The 10,967-nt window shown below is 42.0% G+C and overlaps 1 protein-coding gene across 1 annotated transcript in view; it reads right to left on the bottom strand.

The window, feature by feature from the left end:
* Window positions 1–10,967, bottom strand: part of LOC122561696 (chemokine-like protein TAFA-5) — a 695,903-nt gene that overhangs the window by 548,051 nt on the left and 136,885 nt on the right. The gene's annotated exons all lie outside the window — the stretch shown is intronic.

Here is a 10,967-nt window from a genome sequence, read left to right as displayed (position 1 = left end):
AAGTAGAGCAAATCAGGTAATATCTGCAAAGATAACGTCGACATTTCAGATGTTTCTCTGTCCGAATAGGCTTCCTGACCTATCGTTCCAGCATTCCGTCTCTTCAGCACCTTACATAAGAAGTTTGCGTTTATACCTAAAATGATTATGAAAGGAAACCAATTTGAAAAAAAATCTCATAAGAAGCAGCAAAATTAGTAACTAGATAATTTATTTTAATAATATTGGTTGACCAAGAAACATTAGAAAATACTTGCATAAGATTTTGGAATTTGTCAAGGTTAATTGGACATTTAAAAAAAATAATTTCAAGAATATTGGCTTTATAGGTAAGATCAGCATTTATTGTTTATCGCCCATTGCCTGTGAGAAGGTGGGATGGACTGCTTAATGAACTACTGCAAAGAGCCTCATTCTTTTTTAATTATTATTTGACATTATTTTAATTATCATTTGATAATAATTATTTGACATTTCATCCCAGAAACATCACTTTCAACAGTGCAGGACTATCTCAGTCTTCTACTCTTAGTCTCAATTACCTATCCAGCTCTTTGAAAATGTTTCAGCATACTTCACCCTTTTGAAAGACAAAACCTACGATACATTGTGGAGGAGGAGAAAGTGAGGACTGCAGATGTTGGAGATCAGAGTCGAAGAGTGTGGTGCTGGAAAAGCACTGCAAATCAGGTAGCATCTGAGGAACAGGAGAGTCGGCGTTTCGGGCATAAGCCCTTCATCAGGAATCAGTGTTGACTAATACTGTATATCAAAGTCTGTTTGAGTTAATGCTAATCATGTTATGAAAATAATCTGAAAAGGTGGCATTGTTTTGCATCTATCCATAGATTATTATATCCAGGGGTCCTTCTCTCCCTGGTAACTTACAGGAATGGGTACTCGGGATATCTATTGGCCCAGCACCAAGGCTCAGAGTCTTCATCTATTTAAGGTTCTACAAGCACTGATGTATACACCATCTTACATTAATGAACTGCAGGCATTGATCAGAAAGGTCAACAACATTATACCTTTCACTATTTTCACTGTGTAGCAGAAAAGGATTCATACTGCTCAAGGAAGTGCACTGTTAGGGAACTGTGCAAACTCACAAAAACAACCAAAGAGGAGGGAGCTATGGACATTGCCGGGGTGGGTGGGTGAGAGCTATCAGGAGCAAATTCAGGAAGGCAAAAAGGCAAAATGGCCATACCTAGTGGAGAGGATGTAAAAATATCACAAGCTGGAGATCAGTGCCTCTCCCTGTCTGATGAAACAGCAAAGACTCTACTGCACATGAAGTCTGAGCTGAGGTTAGTTGCCATGTGGTTTTCATCTGACTTGGACATGGAGAGATACAATCCCATCAGAACACAGGGACAAGTGCCTCAAGGAACAACCACATCTTACAAGTGCATCTGCACCTGTGCAGGCACATTCACATTGGTGGATCCTTGCATGTTTTTGGGTAGGAGGGCAGTAGATTATAAAAACATCATGGGTGAGCAGGGCAAGAGACAAGAGGCAAAATGTAGGGCCCCTCAGAGATGGAGGATAGCACTGCCATGCTCAGCTGACCCAATTGCAGGGTGACAGGAAGCACAGTAAATAAGAAAGGGGTCATGTTCCATGTTTCCATATGTCAGGAATTCTCAGTGATAGTCATTATGTTGATTCACAGTTTTTAAACACACTCTCCATTGAGAAACTGTCCAAATTCATGGAGACCGATGTGCAGCAGCACTCCAAGTGGATACAGGAGCAAGGCAGTGATCCACACAGAATGCTGCCATATTTTGCAACATTGACTGAACAGTAGAACAGATGTCACAAAGATGCTGAGAGTTGCACTCATATCAGAGCTGGTAATCCCGTCTAGTTAGGCAAAAGTGAGGACTGCAGATGCTGGAGATTAGAGTCGAGAGTGTGATACTGGAAAAGCACAGCAGGTTAGTCAGCATCCAAGGAGCAGGAGAATCGACGTTTCGGGAAAAGCACTTCATCAGGAATGAGGCTGGGAGCCTCGAGGTGGAGAGATAAATGGGAGGGGGTGGGGCTGGGGGGAAGGTAAATGAGAGTGTGATAGGTAGGTAGAGGTGTGAGTAATGGTGATAGATCAGAGAGGAGGGTGGAGCAGAAAGGTGAGAAGGAACCTGGACAAGTTGGACAGGTCATGAGGGCAGTGCTAAGTTGGAAGGTTGGAACTGGGATAAGGTGGGTGGAGGGAAAATAAGGAAACTGGTGAAATCCACATTAATGCTATGGGGTTGGAGGGTCTCAATGTGGAAGATGAGGCATTCTGCCTCCAGGCGGCAGGTGGTTAGGGAGTGGCAATGGAGGAGGCCCAGGACTTGCATATCCTTGGAGGAGTGGGAGGGGCAGTTGAAGTGTTTGGCCATGGGAAGGTGGGGTTGGTTCATGCGGGTGTTGAGGAGATGTTTTCTGAGGTGCTCTGTGAGTAGGCATCCTGTCTCCCCAATGTAGAGGAAACTGCATCGGGAGCAACAGATACAGTAAATGACATGGCTTGGTAGGGCAGGGGGTGGTGTGGACCTGACAAGGGAATTGTGGAGTGAATGGTCTTTATGGAAAGTGGATAGGGGTGGGGAGGAAAATATATCTCTGGTGGTGGGGTCCATTTGTAGGTGGCGGAAATGGTGGAGGATAATGCAATGTATACGGAGGTTGGTGGGATGGAAGGTGAGGACCAGGGGCGTTCTGTCCTAAATGCAGTTGGAGGGGTAAGGTTTCGAGGTCAGAGGTGTGGGTTGTGGATGAGATGCGCTGGAGGGCATCATCAACCACATGGGATGGGAAATTGTGGTCTTTAAAGAAGGGGGCCATCTGGTGTGGAACTGATCCTCCTGGGAGCAGATGTGGCAGAGGCAGAGGAATTGGGAGTAAAGGATAGCACTTTTACAGGAGGCAGGGTGGGAGGAGGTGTAGTCCAGGTAGCTGTGGGAGTCAGTGTGTTTGTAGAAGATGTCAGTGTTGAGTCAGTCACTGTTGATGGAGATAGAGTGGTCCAGAAAGGGGAGGGAGGTGTCTGAGATGGTACAGGTGAACTCAAGGTCAGGGTGGAATGTGTAGGTGAAGTTGATGAACTGTTCAACCTCCTCATGGGAGCACAAGGTAGCACTGATATAGTCATCAATGTAGCGGAGGAAGAGGTGGGGAGTGGTGCCAGTGTAACTATGGAAAATGGACTGTTCCACGTAACCGACAAAGAGACTGGGAAAACCGGGGCCCATGCGAGTGCCCATGGCTACCCCTTTTGTCTGTAGGATGTGGGAGGATTCGAAGTAGAAATTGTTGATGGTGAGCACTAGTTCAGCCAAACGAATGAGAGTATCAGTGGAAGGATACTGATAGAAATGTAGGGAGAGGAAGAAACAGAGGGCTTGGAGGCCCTGTTCATGGTGGATGGAGGTGTAGAGGGACTGGATGTCCATGGTGAAGATGAGGCATTGGGGGCCAGTGAAACAAAAGTCTTCAAGGTGGTGGAGGGCATAGGTATTGTCCTGAATGTATGTGGGGAGTTCCTGGACAAGGGGGGAATAGGACAGTATCGAGGTATGTGGAGATGAGTTCGGTAGGGTAAGAGCAGGCTGAGACGATGGGTCGGCCAAGGTGGTCAGGCTTGTGGATCATGGGTAGGAGGTAGAACTGGGTGGTGCAGGATTCCCAAACTGTGAGGTTGGAAGCCTTGGGTGGGAGATCCCCTGAGGTGATGAAGTTGTGTACATTCTGGGAGATGATGGTTTGGTGATGGGGGTTGAGGTCATGGTCAAGGGGTCAGTAAGAGGAGGTGTCTTTGAGTTGGCATCTGCAGTGCGCCAAACTACCACTGTGCCTCCCCTTGTCCATTGGTTAGATGGTGAGGTTTGGGTTGGAATGGAGGGAGTAGAGGGCTGCGCATTGAAAGGGTGAGATGTTGGAGTGGGTGAGGGTGTGAACAAGTTGAGGCAGTCACTGTACTGGCGGCAGTTGGAAGTAAAGAAATCGAGGGCGGGTCTACGTCCACAATCCCCTCAATTAGTCTAGAACTCCAGCAGGTGTTGAGCAAACTAACAATGGAGAAAAAAATCTATTTGATTTTATTCTCAGTAGCCTACCTGTCCAGGTGCACCTGTCCATGATGGTATTGGTGGAGTGACTGCTGCAAAGTCCTTGTGGAAAAAAAAAGTCCGAGCTTCACAATGAAAAAGCTTTTTATTGTGTTGTGCAGCACTAATCATCATGCGAAATGGGATACATTTTAAACAGATATAGCAATTCAGGACAGCACATATATTCAGTGCTGTAGGCCATCATCGATCATTAGCAAAGTGATGGAGGAGTCATCATAAGTACTATCAAGTAGAACCTGTTCAGAAACAATGTACTTACTGATGCTCACTTCAGCCTCTGACAAGGCTTCTCACTTCCTGACTCAGTACAGCTTTGGTTAAGACAGCTGAAGTCTGGAGGTGAGGTGAGACTAACAGCTTTAACATCAAGACAGCACTTAACTAAGTATGCCATTGAAGGGCCCTAGCAAAACTAAAATGAGGAGGAGTGAGCAATGAAAGATCTGTGATGGTTGGTTGGAGGCACAAAGTAAGATGGTTATGTGTTTTGGAGAGTAATTTTCTAAATCCCAAGACATCACTGTATGAGCTTCTCTGAGTAGTGTCCAATGCCCAACCATCCTCAGCTGCTTTCTCAGTTCCCTTCCCTATCAAAAGGTCAGAAGTGGGAATATTTGCTGAAGATTGCTCAAGGTTCAGCACCATTTGTGACTCCTCAGATACTGAAGCAAGAAATAGATGATATTCAAACTTGGGCTGCTAAGTGGCAAATAATATTTACACTGCTTCAGTGCCAGGCAATGGCCATCTCTAAAAAGGGAAAATCCAATCAGTACTTCTTGACAGACAATGGGTATTACTGCCCCTGAATCCTTCACTATGAACTTCCTGATTGTTACCACTGAACAGGCCTAGCTATATAAACACTCATGACAAGAGGAAGTCAGAGACCAAGGATTTTGTGGCAGGTAAGTCACACCCCCCATCTCCCCAGTGTCTGCTGAACATTGACAAGAGAGAGTGAAAGAATACTTTCTTCTTGTCTGTGTGGGTACTACTCCATCAACACTCAAGAAGCTCCGCACCATCTAAGACAAAGCAACTCAGTTAAATGGTAGGTAATTTACCACCTTCAATTTTCACTCTGTTCACTACTGACACATAATGGAAGCAGTCTGTGTCATCCACAAAAGAAAAAGCAGCAAATCACTGAGATCCCTTAAACAACACCTTCCAAACCCATGACTCTTACCATCTAGAATGGCAATGGCAGTTGATGAGGGCAGTGGAAAACCACCATCTTAAAAGGCCTCTCAAAATCACGCAACCTCTGACCTGAAACTGTATCATCACTCCATCAGTGTTGCTGGTCCAAAGCCCTGCAACTCTCTAAAGCACTCCTTCGAACTGTAGCAATTCAAAAAGGCAACTCCCACAACTTCCTCAAGTGTAGTTAAGGATAGATGATAAGTGCTAAATTGCATCACATTAACAAGAAAAAACACCCAGAGGTAGCCAGTGAGGATGATGATGAGGGTATAAACACTGTTGACCTCTGATGGGCCATCTATGCAGTAAAGGTTGCTCCTACATTGACACAAATACAGTAGGATCTCAACATGACCACACTGCCATCGCCATGATGGCAGACTGCCCTGGGAATCTCATCTGCTAACAGAAATGAAGGAAATAAAGCTATTCTCATCTCCTCAGAGGTCGTAAGCAGATTACAACTTAGAATTAGCTAAGATCAGAGGTTATTGCATCAGGCAGGGTATTTAGTGGTTCACTGGGTTTTTTTATGGTAGTTGTGTACTTCTGTTACTTCACACAATGTAAATGATGGCACATGATGTCGGATGAATGAGCTTTCACTCTTTAAGGTGAAATGTAAAAGAGGGGAAGTGGTGAAGAGAAGCAACAATGCTTAAAGAGGGACAGTGAAACAACTGGACAAACATTTTTTACCCATTGGCTGTAAGAACAGATCTATTCCAGAGTTTGTTTTCAAAGAAAATGCTCTGACGGGCACGTCAAAGTGAATTCCAGACTATGTGGTCCTCCAGATTTCTAAGAGTTCAACTGAAAAATGCTCCTAGATCAGATGATCCTTGACAGAGTCAGCACCTGAAAGAGATTCTTGAGACTTATGCTGCCTTGGCCATCATCATCTGTAGTTGGAACACATCTGGCATTTTGCATCTTTCTTATCCTCTTCCACATCCTGCTCCTCCTCTTTCTCCACTGTGCTGCTGCCTTCCAAAGCCTCACCCTCTTCAAGGTCCACATATTTCTGTAGGGTCATGCTATGGAGAGGACAATAAACTGCCAAAATGTCAGGACATGTTGCAGAAGCATCACCAGAGTGGTCTAGACACTGAGACTAAAGTCCCAGCAGGCCAATGGCCTACTCAACGGTGGTCTTTGTAAGAAAATTGTTTTAGTTATAGTTCTGTGACCCTGAGTACAATCGCAAGAATCCATCCACATAATCACAGGGCAAGATGAAGAGTTAAAATTGTTGGGACAGGTAAAAGATGAAAGAGTCATGGCAGCTGCCTGGGAAGTGATTGCTCATTTGTTGGAAGCTCCCATTGTATTTCCAGATCAAATGAACATTGAGGGAGTGAAAGGACCTCTAGGTAATTAATCTCACTAACTGGTTACTACCTGCACCCATGTAGTCATCAAAGCAATCAATGATACTTTTCACTTGAGGGAAGTGATGCCCACACCTGCCTGGAATTGAATACACTAGCCAGCTTTCCAAACAGGACACTAGTGACCTGCGAGACATAGGAGTGTGTGAGATGTTACCAAAGACTGAAGTTGGAGGAAACCAATGGCTCAAATATCCAAGGTAAGAAGCTTGAATGTTGATAGCAGGACACTGCAAACAATGCTGCTCATAGCATAAATACGGAGGAACTGAATGGTCATTAACTCTTTGACACTATGAATTGTGACAATACCATGGCAGTAAGATAATTTTTGTGTTAGTGTTTTTCTAAATGAAGAGAGGTTGAGACAGAGCAGTCTGCTACAAACCAATACAGGAAATAACTTGTGAGGCCTTGCATTTAAAAAAAAAGTTGGAACAGTCGAAGCAGACTGAATGGGTGGTGGGGTCAAGCTCCCACAGAACCAGGTTTCTAGTTTTAGCTTTCAGTAGCAGTTGCTGGGGTCTTGAAGCAAGATGTGGAAACTCTTAGTCCTCTCTCTGTTTCAGTTAAAAGCTGGCGTTCTGTTCCTGCTGCTAGAATTCCATGTGAGACAATCTATTTAACTGGTGCCTTTGCTTATTGGATGTTACTATATTGGAACAGTTATAGAATCATAGAATTCCTACAGTGAGGAAACAGGCCCTTCTGCCCAACAAGTTCACACCGGCCCTAAGAAGAGTAACCCATCCAGACACATTACCTTACATTTACCCCAGACTAATGCACCCAACCTACACATCCCAAAAACTGTGGGCAATTTAGCATGGCCAATCCACCTAACCTGCTCATCTTTGTTTTGTGGGAGGAAACCCACACAGACACAGGGAGAGTGTGCAAACTCCATACAGGCGCCCAAGAGTGGAATTGAACCCGGGTCTCTGGCACTGTGAGATGGCAGTGCTAACCACTGAGCCATTAATGAATACTTTTTAAAATTTTGTTGAGTATTTTGATAGAGTCACAATTAAGCCAATGCTTTTCTTTTTATTTTGTCTGTATTTTAACTATAGTGTATGAACAAAGCATGTGCTGATTCAAGTCTGAAAGTGTGAGCAATTGAATTGCATCCAGAACGCAACATCTGGCACTTTCCTTTTCAAGTAAGAAAATGTTGGGGTCTAGGCTATCTCCTGGACATGTTTTGAGGGGGATTGGTATGGCCGAGAACAGACTTATGTCCCTGCTACAAAGGCACTACTTTGTGCTGCCTCAGACCCAAAATCTTAGCATCGCACATCCATTGCCAGCTACTGGCTTTCTTGCATTCAGCTGGATTCCTTAGGTCTTGGAGCCTTGCTCTTTCTTCTGCCCCTCTAATGCCAGCAAGGTGATTACTCCCTGCATTAGCTGAGCACATACTGACAACTCTCTCACAACCTGTACACATCCAGTAGTGCCTGTGTGCCAATGGATTTGTCCCTCTCAGTCATGTTCTCCACTTAGACATCTATCTCAGCTGATTGTGCTCCTGCAACTGACTGTCCATTGTGTTGCATTTGGTTTTCCCCTGACTCACTGTGCAATAGATGCACCCTCCTAAACTCTGAAACTTGCCCTCAGTGAGTTTTCAACAAGTTATCTAACTTACTTACAAAAGTTACAGAATCAGGTGGATTACTGGGCCCTAATAGCTGAAGTGGAGGAATGATGATAGAAAACAGGCATCCTGACTGGCAGCATTGTTTTTACAATCAACAAACTTCTGTTCCCTTCCCTTGTGGGATCTAGTAATCAAGTATGAACCTGACCTTCTGTGGTGACCTTACACACTGTTATCTGACTGATTTTGATATTAGCTATTTATATAGTATGTTGACAAACAATAAATCTCTGCAATCTACAGTTTATTTTGCAAAATGCAAGGGAAAATCTGCCCTTTAAATGGATAATTGATATTGAAAGCCCTTGTTAAAGTAGATCTGGATTCTCTTTTTTAGTTGATGGGATGATATCTGAAATTCTATCACTTTATCAGCTCAAACTTCCATTTCCCTGAAGGTGAACCAGATTTTCCATCATGTAGAAACGGAAGAGACAGCTAGTGTGCATGACACGACAATCCATTTCAAAGCATTATGAAAAAGATACATAATTATGAGAATCCTTTGTTGGAAGAATATTTTTGACTTCCTGATACTTTTGTGAAATACAGGCAGTACTTATTCCATAATTTTCACTGGCAACTTTAAGCAAATCTTATTGTAGAAAAGGTATATTCTGACACGCTGAAATATCATGAACATTTAGCTTCAGCATGAGCCAATATATTCTCATTCCTTTAAGTTTACATATTGTACTACTTTCTCAATAAACATGACTAAAACAATCCAGGATATTGAGGTAAGAATATTCAATTCAGAATAACATGTAGATGTCACATACAAAAAAGAAAATCTGGTGAGAAATTCTTGCTGTTCAAAATAAAATATACAAATCCTCGGTTATTAAGTGAAATGCCTTGATATAACAAAATTCAATCAACATTGAACCATTAATAATTTAGTTAAAAAGTACAGATTACCTCATATTCTCAATAGTTACACCATTTCCCTCCCAATACTTCAGTTGTGGGATCCAAATCAGTCAAAACTAACATTGTTGACTCAAGAGATTCGCAATTTGTCATAAGATAAAAGATCCAACAAGATTTTAACCAAATTTAGATTGAAAGTGGATCTCAGGAAATTCATTACAGTAAATGATTTCTCTTTTAGCCACAAGAACATATAATTAATTGATTTTGTTGCATCCTTCCTGTAAGGTTCATCTTCTGAAATGCACAGTAAAAATAACTCAAAGCTCCCTGTTACAGGAGCTTTGGTAATGATGGATGTCAGCTGGGCAAATCAATTCTCGTCTGGGGTCATATTTAAACATGATTAAAACACATGGTAAATAATTTCATCTTCATTTCCCTGCCGCAAAAAAAAAGCATGGTACCCTGTAGATATTATAGCCAAATCCATCCATGAAAAGGTATTTGTAACAACAAAGTATATACTTTACATTTATTATCAGTTGAAATAAAGTGATTCTGACAGATGAAAAGTTCTTACAAAGAGTAAGATTTTTCCTGATGTATTAATAGATCATTTGATTGAAAACATTATTCGCTCTCTCTGCCTCTCAAGAGTTGTCAATTTACCAATACAATCTGGGTTAAAAATCTTCAATATTTTCCATTGGGAATCTGTATCACTGATTACAACTGGTCTCGACTAATCCTAATTTTCTTTTCAGTTCTGCATTGAATATTGTCCTTTACCAAACCATCCAAACTTCGTTAAAAAAAATGTTAATGACCTTGCGGGGTCACTAAGATGCTTTCATGTCAGTGAGGGTTATAATCCATCCCCATATTCATTACAAGTTAGTGTTTTATTAGTAATAAATATAACAGAATTGTATGGAAAGTAGAAGACATTGGTCACTGAACTGGCAGTCCTGTTGGTTTAGATTAATTCTTAAAATGTCAACACTGGATTTGAACTTTAACACTTCAACTGAAAATTCTCCAAAATTAAATTGAGTTGATCTTCCTTGGCAGCCCTCACAAGCATTCTTGGTTTACTCCAAGACATCTTGTTGAGTTTAGTTGTGAAGACAAAGCTGTGCTAAATTGGTTTTTCCCTTTAAAGCCTCCTCCTTTGAATTAAACTGACCAGTTTTGATGTCAGTTTGAAGTTGAAAGAAGTTGTTGAGGAAATTGCCTGTAGATGTGCAGTTGCTTGCAAATGCCAGTTTGGGCCCTTGAGGAAGCTAGGTTAATAATGTCATACAAGCCATGGAAAAATGACTGACATTCTTTATCATTATCAAAGATATTTTTCTCAAATTCATTTTGCATCTGTAAGCAGTTGTGGCACTTTGAAATGTGATGTCTTACATGAAGAATAACATGGAAGAAATTTAGTTTCAAGATTAACCAAATCTTACATAGCCCATGGATTCATTTATGTTCATCTGCAGACCTCACTGTCTCCATGGATTCATTTATACCCATCAGGTCAATCTTACAGTTAATGTTTAATATTATCCTAGCTGTTATGACTTCCATCAATAGCTGTTAAAAATAATTTAATATTAACCTTTTGAACTGTACATATATCTCTCAAAATTCAATGATGTTCATTCATGAAATTCTGCATCCATTATGTATTAACACTACCACATG

The sequence above is a fragment of the Chiloscyllium plagiosum genome, chromosome 23 (genome assembly GCF_004010195.1).
Source record: "Chiloscyllium plagiosum isolate BGI_BamShark_2017 chromosome 23, ASM401019v2, whole genome shotgun sequence".
Classification (NCBI taxonomy): Eukaryota; Metazoa; Chordata; class Chondrichthyes; order Orectolobiformes; family Hemiscylliidae; genus Chiloscyllium; species Chiloscyllium plagiosum.
Note: the sequence above shows the minus strand (reverse complement) of the source record. Positions and strands in the feature narration are given on the sequence as shown.